This window comes from Lactuca sativa, chromosome 7, assembly GCF_002870075.4.
Source record: "Lactuca sativa cultivar Salinas chromosome 7, Lsat_Salinas_v11, whole genome shotgun sequence".
Lineage (NCBI taxonomy): Eukaryota > Viridiplantae > Streptophyta > Magnoliopsida > Asterales > Asteraceae > Lactuca > Lactuca sativa.
The window spans coordinates 31,033,727-31,043,012 of NC_056629.2; the positions used below are offsets into that span (position 1 = coordinate 31,033,727).

The following is a 9,286-nucleotide window of genomic DNA, read 5'->3' on the forward strand; positions in this document are numbered from 1 at the left end:
TATTGCGAGTGGACTCTCAAAAACAATACTTTCAATAAACGAGATAAACGCGGGCGACTATGCAGACTTAGTGCCCCGAATCCTGGCTACTATGCAGACTTAGTGCCTAAACTCTGGTGACTATGCAGACTTAGTACATAAAGCCTGGCGACTATGCGGACTTAGTGCCTGTTGTATAAACCCTGGCGACTATGCAGACTTAGTGCCTAAACCCGGTGATGATGAATTTCATGCCGATTCCTTAGGATGATCATGAGGAATGAATGAAAGAGGAATAGATGATTCTTAGGGTAGATCCTTAAGAGTAAATACGATAATGGGGATGGGTAATTGGGTTAATTGTTTGACTATAAACATAATAATTATATTATTGTGGGTTGAAAATCCTATGTACTCATCAGGTTTCCCAACCTGACCCACTCCAGCTTATTTGTATCACAGGTGTCGATATGAAGTTACATTACACTGAGAGATTAAAGAGATGTAGCTCACTAGTGTAAATGAATGTAAGTTCTGTTTATGCTTATGTTTCTGTATTGACGATGACATCCCAAATGTTTAAAAATGAATAAAAATACATTTCTTCAGAAATGCTTTGATAACGTATTTATCATGTTTTTATGGGAACAAATTCCACAACATTTTTAATAAAATAAGTAATCTGATTTTTATAAAGCATAAACAAAATCGGTCTTTTCTGGCCATGAAAATGGGGATGTCACAGGTAACACAATGAGAAAACTCACTTGAACTAAACAACAGACGCTCAACAACAACCTTAACAACAGAAACAATTAAATCAAGCTACCTAGAAGAACTAGTCCTTAGATAAACACTCACTTCTACCAAGGTTTGACTAATAGTCAATTGGTTAATGTCTACGGTCAACCCGCACTGACCACCACGCCGTAGCTAAACCCTTGACTGTGTCGTTGTCCATACATCGGATCGTGATGATTCTTAGCCAACACATCGTGGCTAGGCTTATGCCACACTGTGGTCCCGAATAAAATCACTTAATCTATTAAACGCTTAATTCGATAAGTTCAAGTCTCATACTCTCCAGAAGGCCTTAATACATTCTTATTGTTCATAAAACTCGTAACTTTATGGACATGTATGTCCTAGGTCAAAATGACCAAAAATAAGATCCTAACTCCAAGCATGGTGCCCAAAGATCACGAAATATTATATCCATAAACCAAAACACTCTTGGGACAATATGGAATGGTAAAGTTGCAAACTTTATCACATTCAATAACATAATCTCCATTTAATGTACCAATACAAACTTAGAATCCAGATCTAACAACTTATAAGCATAAATATGGAAACTTGAATCATACCCAAGGTTCAGAAGGTAGATGAGAGCTAATATATCTTGATGCAAAGTTCCAAAATTCCATCTTGCAAGAATCTTTCTTCCAAAAGCCACAAAAAACCCATGAAATGGATAAGAGGAGAGATGGGAGGATAGGGTTTGGGAAAGAGCTGATCTTAGAGAATGGAGGATGCCAAAATGATCTAAAATCCAGAATCATGCCTTTAATTATGGAGAAAATCCCTAATTTAATGGGCTTAGGCCAAATAGTACGCCAAGCTGTGATGAACTTCTCACCACGTTGTGGTGACGGGTTTTCACCCATTTCATTCAATACTATGCAACCATAACTTGTTCGTTCCAACTCCGTTTTTGGTGATATATATATACACAAAGGTATTAATAAGCCCCAAAATTCTATATAATTACCTTTAACTTAAAACATACCGAACTAAATTCATTAATTCATGCCAGAAGTCATTAAATCTCACTTTTCCCATTTTGCCCTTTGGCTCCAAAGCACCATTCAAGCGCTTAAATCACTTAAACAACATTATCAACATCCAAATAGGGTCTAAACTCTCTTCCCTTGAAGCCCAAGACCTTTATTCGATCCAATTATAATCTGCTAACCCAAAATCAAAAATTGGATGTTACATGCTCTCTCTGTTAACATCCTTAAAAGGTTGTCTAGTGATCTTTGTTAACATGCAAGTTTTACAGTTTTCATTTTTCATGTGAGAAATAGGTATTAAGCTGATTTTAAACATATATTTTAACCATTTATACTGAACATGTCTTAGTCTGGAATGCCATAATTCAGACTTACTTAAGTTATTGCTAGTACTAAGTTTAATAATGCAAATCGAATCGTAATAAGAAGGATAATTAATATTCAACCTAATCATACCATTACATACATAACCAAATCCAAAAAAGTACCATGTCTTGACAAGATATACTTGTCACTTTGAAACAACCGTTTATAATCACACTTATTCATCAAGACTTCAGATAAGAGATTCTTTTGTTCCGTGGTACATACAACATATTTCCTAAATCGTAACATTTTCCAAAAGTAAAAATAAGTAAAAAAATTCCTAATCCTTTGATTGGTTCAGTTGCAACATTACTCATCTTCACAACAGATTTATCTTCAATTGGTTGACAATCTTGAAACCAACGAAGATCCTTGCAAGCATGACTTGTTGCACCAAAATCAACCTGAAAGATCTATATGCCTAATAGTCATCATGGAGTGATATTTTCTAATTACATATGATTCTATAGGGTCACAACTTATAGCAAGTTGCTGCTTATTGATTATTTATTACAATTTGATTAATAATAAATTATATCAACACTTGTATTTAATTGAAAATTTTATTATTATATGAAAATAATATTTTAACAACTAACTAGGAAATTATTATTTATGGAAATAATATTTTCTAGAGAGAATAACAACTAGAAACTCATATAATATGATTTATGAAACGTCCTAAAAATATCGATTAAAATTTTCTATTTTAAATAAGTCAAAATCATTCATGCATTATTTCAAAAGACGATTAGAGTCAAAGTATTCTCAAAATATCAAAGTAAAAATCATAAGAAGTCAAAGCATAATAATTCTCTAGGGGATGCCGTGCGATCAAGCCGACCCTTCATCTTGAAAGCAGAAGTACTTGAAAATATTTTAAACATAAACTGTAAGAACAAAGCTTAGTGAGATCCCCAAAATATCATATACCATACATATATGTCAGCTCAAGACTGTACCAGGTCTATTTCACCCCCAAGTCTATTTTAACTCATATGTCAGCACAAGGTTGTACCAGGTCTATTTCTCCCTCGGGTCTATTTCACCCTCGAGTCTATTCAACTCAATCGATACTTTTCAACCATACAAGTATATTTCACTCCACATACATTTAGGAAGCAGGCACACATGCATACATGCATATAGCAGGAGTCACAAAGACTACAAGCACATACAATCCATAGTGTCCTACAATATAGTGAGCCAACTCACCTGAATTACTCAACAGAAGCCCATCAACTACCTCATCATCAGAACAACCAACCCAAACTTTCTAAAACCAAACCGAGACCAATCCTTAGTCAAATACTCAATTCTACCCAAGTTTGCCCACTACTTGAAAAATAGCATTTTACGACGCGCAATGCGTGTTGTAAAACGCTCAGACGACGCGCAAATACATGTCAAGGAAGGCCCTGTCATAACAAGAGACGACACACATTTACGACGCACATTTATGACACACATTTACGACGCGCATTTACAATGCGCAATGCGTATCAAGGAAGCCCCTGTCATAAAGGAGGACGACACACATTTGCGTGTCATAACATTACGACACACGTTTATGACACACATTGCGTATCATTAAAGCCCCTGCCATAAATGAAGATGACACGCATTTGTGTGTCATAAACTATAACATCCATTTACGATATGCATTTACGACGTGTCTTTACGATATTCATTTATGCATACAAAAATGTGGAAACAAATATATACCAAAATAATCAATTTGATCCAATACCATCATGTCAAACAAGTTATCAAAAATTGAAATACATTGATATTAATCTGATAGTACATTGTTATTAAAGGGTTTTCCCTAACTATATAACTTGATACTACATCCCTAACTATATAAGTTGATCCTTCATGTCATTGATTTGCTAGCTGGTGTACCACGTAAAAATGTTGAACTTGGTGTAATGGGCAGCTGACCACCGGGCGTGGCTGGAAAGTAATTTCTCCCTACATTGTCTTTTCTGTTCTAACTATCTCTAGTAGAGGCATCATGTGAGCTGGACTGTAATCATTTAATAAGAAAAAAAAATTAAAAAAAAGTTAATATGAATTCAAAATTGCCTATAAGATGTAGACATATGGATTTTGTCATGTAACCTGAAGAAACGTGCCCCAATAACTTGATCTTGAGATTTTATTTTTGCTCCAATTAAATTGAGGTCAATGGTGGATGTGTTGGTTGCTAAAATGCAATGAGGGGGACAAATGTTTTCAATTTCACTGAAGATCTTTTGCTTTAAAAGAATGTTCTCAATTACAGCCTGTATTCACAAATAGAGTTGCCAAATTATCTCTTTTATAAAGTTTACATTTTATGTGTTTTTAAAGATCATACCTCTATAACCATATCTACATCTTTAAATTGTGAGTAATCCAAAACCCCATTAACCAATGACAACGCCTTTTCACCTTGACCCTGTGGTAGCTTCTTCCTTGCAACCAATCATTTAACATTTGCTGAAAAAGTCATCAAATATATAACCAATAAGTCACATAATAAACTGGCTACAAAATATAAGAGATAACTAACTACCTTCTATTGTTTTTATTCCCTTTTAAAGATACTCATAGTTGACTTCCTTGAGAACAACTTTTATATTACCAAGGATAAGGGCAGTTGCTATTCCAGACCCATTAAACCTACACCAATCACATCAACTTTCTTCACTCTTCTTAGCTTTAGACCAACATCAGTAACTTTAGGTACCTGTAAATGTAAAATCAAAGAAAACCAAGTTTAGATTTGTAGAAATTTTGATATTTTAGAAAAAAAAACAAGAGAAAAAGGTTTAAATTACCTTTGAGATTGCACATTGTGCAAAGAATATATGAACAAGACCTTTCGATGTGTCTTTAACAACAAGCTCATTGAACACCTTCACCTCCTGAGGAACAAAATGTTTGCATTATTAGAAGTAATTGATAAACAAGTTAATTACAAAAATGGTCCCTGTGATTTCTGATTTAACCGCGTGTGGTCCAAAAATGAAATCTTTCTTCATTTTGGTACTTATTTCAAAGGTTCCAAGGACCAAAACCTTGAAAAAAGAATCAACATTGAAAAGGGTTCCACGTTTTGACTATACTATGTAATTTTTTAATCAGAAAGTACAAGGACCATTTTGTAATTTACTCTAGATAGAATCAGGGTATATAAGTAACAACTAGTATGAAATCACTTATCACTTTCAAAATACAAATCCAAACACAAAAAAGAAGTAATAAAAATACCTTCAAAACGCCTGCATACCCTCCACGAAAAATACCTTCCTCAATCACATCAAGACAAGCTTGATGTTGGGGCAAATTGGGAAATGTACGTTTGACATGTTGTCTAGCAGCTTTAATAATCTCACGTGCTTCTAAAAGGGACCCGATTTTGTCTGTGCGATGAAGAGAGTGGGCCCACAGTTTCCGGGCCTCAGCAATGTCTAATGCCTATTTCTTAGCCACTTTCAACAATTCTTGAGGAGGGACAATAGCGTCAATGAGACCTAACTTTTCCCCTTCCTCAGAGAGTCTTGGTTTAGATATCTACAAACAAGATTCATAAATTAATATCATCGATTTTTTTAAATATTCATAATTAGTAAATACTAAATAGTATTTAAGGAGAGAGGAGAGAGGAGAGATGTGCTCACCAACATCATATCAATTGCCTTTGATAATCCCAAAAGCCTAGGAAGTCTTTGGGTACCTTGAAAACCATATTTTCCATTATTTAGTGAAATCCCATTTGTATAATCATATTAACTAAGGTGTTGTGTTGTTCTTTACCATCATTTCTAAACAGAAAGGCTAAAATGGTCAATTAATCAGGTTCGGATAACTGATTTAGTCTAAAAAAGAATCTGTCTTTGCATATATAATGTTTTATCCACATAGGACTTAATCGGGGAAAAAAGAAACATGTATTTCTTTTTGACTTGATGCAAAAAAGAATGACTTAACAAAGAAAGTTAGAAAAAGAAGGCTATTCATGTCAAGTTTCAACCTTTTTACGACTTTGCCCTCATCCCTTCATTTATTTTTTTTCCTTTTCCTTTTGCTCAAATGTGTTTTGTATTTCTTAGATATTTTTAAACATGATTCATTCAGACATACCTCCAAAGCCTGGCATAACTCCAAGAGAGAATTTAGGTAAGCCAAGTTGAGCTCTTGGAGCTGCAACACACGCATGGCATCCCTACATTAATCAAATACATTAAAACACATTTACAATATAACTATTTTTTTAAATAATTTGACTCATAAAAACTACAAACCATTGCAAGTTCTAAGCCACCCCCGAGTGCAAGTCCTTGTACAACAACAACTATGGGTTTCTTGGCATTTAGGTGTACCCAAAAAAAGAAAAAAAAGAAATTGTGTCAAGAAATGTAGACATAAATACAAAAACTATAAGATAAATTGAAAGTAAAAACCTTCAATTGTGTTGGTCACAAGGGCAACAGATACATCAGGTAGTTGAGAAATGTCTCCTGCAATGACAATGGTTAAAGTTTCAACATGGATTTGAGGAACATAATAGATTAGTAGCTTCTTGCATATATGATGGATAATGAAGTCATACCAGTCTTGTGAGCTTTCTGAAAAACATTGATGTCAAATCCACCTGAAAATCTTCCATTCTTGCCTTCATAAAGTAAGAGAAATGAAATTAAGTCATGTAAGAGTTTGACTACAAATGTAGTAAATATATGCTCCTTCTAAATGCCTTCATAAAGTACGAGAGATGAAATTAAGTCATGGAGTCGTACGAGTTTGACTACAAATTTAGTAAATATATGCTCCTTGTAAACCAGAAGTAATGGATAGAAAACATTATTCTGCAAGAACTACAAGTGAGTAAAAATTAAAAATAATTTAGGATTATGTACCCACGAGAAGAGCCTCTCCTTTCATATTAAGTAGTTTCTATGAATAGGAGCTTATTGACAAAGCATCAGTGATAGTTCCCAATGCATTGGTTGCTGACTCATGCGTTTTCTGTTCAAGAATCTCTGCAGCCAGCTTCAGATAATTTGAGACTTTCTGCTAAGGGCAATTTGGGAAATTAGTTTCAAAGGCAAAACATGCATCAAAGCTACTTGAACCATGTAGTTAGTTACCTGTGCCTTTTGCAGGCCTTCTGCAGCTTCAATTATGATTCTCCTATCCAAGCAAACGATCTCCTCAAACTCCAAGCATTTGTTATAATAGTATGATGCATCGTCGACCTCTCCTTGAAGTAAATGACAACTGAAAATAGGATGTAAAAAGATAATTAGATTATGATTTTTCCTATCTCATAAGTAACTGACAGATAAAAATCTTACTTTGCAGATGTTAAGTTGACCTTCATGAAATTGGGATCTAATGCAACAACCATTCTACAGTCGTTTAGACATTCCCTCATTCTTCCAAGAGCCATGCGTATAGCTGCACGATTGCTATAACACAAAAGAAAAGGTTGTATACAAATGCCAGGTGTCTCTATATGTTGTATTGGACTGATATCCTTTAAATAACATACTTCAGCTTCTGATAAATCTCCAATCTTATAAGCCTCGGTTCCCCTGCACAAATCAATTTATTTCAGAAATCAAAAGCATATTAGGTTTATACAAATGTAAAATATCAGAGGGGGGGGGGGGGGGGGGGGGGGGGGTAAAACAATATCATTTTTTTGTGTAGCCTTTGTGTGCTCCCTGTTACCAGGTTTATGAGAATGGGTCACATTAACACGACCAGTTCTCAGCTTATACTTCTTCTGATGTGGCCGTTGTCTCACTGCCATGTCAGCACTAGCAAAAGATGTAACAGAAGGTGAAAAGTTTTGGGCCCCAAGCTTCTCTGTAGTATCAATATCATTTTTTTAAACTAGTTTTTTATTCAGAAATACAATGAAATATACAATAAAAACATATATATTTTTTTAAACTAGTTTTTTATTCAATAAAAAAAGACATTACATTAATTTAAAAAACACGACAACTTAAAAAAAAAATACAAAAAAACATAAAAAATGCAAAAACAAACAACTACCCTTAACCCTATTTTTTTAAACAATGTTTTTCCATTTTGGGGAATTCTTTAACTTTTGCTAAGTTTTGAGATGTGCAAAACGTATGTGGTTTATGTTTTCGTATTGATTCATGGCCACATTAACCAGTTCAACTTTGACAACCCATTAATCCATAGAAAAAGCTTTGAACATTTCCCCAAAAATATCTAGACATTTGACTATCTTCGACTTTTCGAAACTAACACCTATGCTTGTGCTAAGTTCTCTTCTTCTTCTTCCGACCAATTCATCTATCTGGGAGCCATGGTTTTTGAAAGATCAAGCAACACAAATGTGTGAATGTGAATAAAAAGAGAGAAGGATTGTGTGATATATAAGAAGGTGTTGTGTGAAATATATAAAGGTGTGTGGTGATATTAATAGGTAAATATTAGGCAAAAAAAAAAAAATATTGAAACAAGCTGTTAATGGTGGTCAAGGGAAGTCAAAGGCCGAGGACATTTTGATTGGCCGTTTTAATCCGTGGTTACCATCACAATGGACCACGAGCACGCCGAACCATGAAGGTTCAAGCTAGTGTGCCCACGGTCATGGCCACCTAGTCCACAAAACCCTTCGTGGTATACATTCGGGATGGTCTAAGCACACTTCTAAATCGAACATACCAAGGACATGAATTAGTTTCCATTGCTACATGACAATAAAACTTTTAAATACATACCAAGTTTTTCACTCATACAAGAATATCAACCTTAACCTGAACAATTGTAATCAAAATCATAGGGATAGAATCGGTTAGGCTTCAAGCATTTCAACAAATACATGATGATAGATGGTGTTTGGGATTGCTTTTGGAAATAACTTATTGAGTTATCAAGCCTTTTTTTTAATATCAAATTAGCACTTTTTAAAATGACTTTTTGTAACAAGTAAAAAGAAAAGCTTTTGATAAATAAGGTGACCTGACTTTTATAAGAGTTTTTTAACTTATTGAAGTTAAAATGACCTATACACCCTCAAAATTATAACCCTCCTTCACATCGCCTCTATTACGTTCACAACCTCCTTCCTCACACAAATTTTGGTTGTAACAAACAAGGAAATGTAAATA

At 34.3% G+C, this 9,286-nt stretch overlaps 1 pseudogene; it reads right to left on the reverse strand.

The window, feature by feature from the left end:
• Positions 1-3,907: 3,907 nt before the first annotated feature.
• LOC111884635 (peroxisomal fatty acid beta-oxidation multifunctional protein AIM1-like) lies at positions 3,908-7,581 on the reverse strand (annotated as a pseudogene).
• Between the last annotated feature and the right edge of the window lie 1,705 nt (positions 7,582-9,286).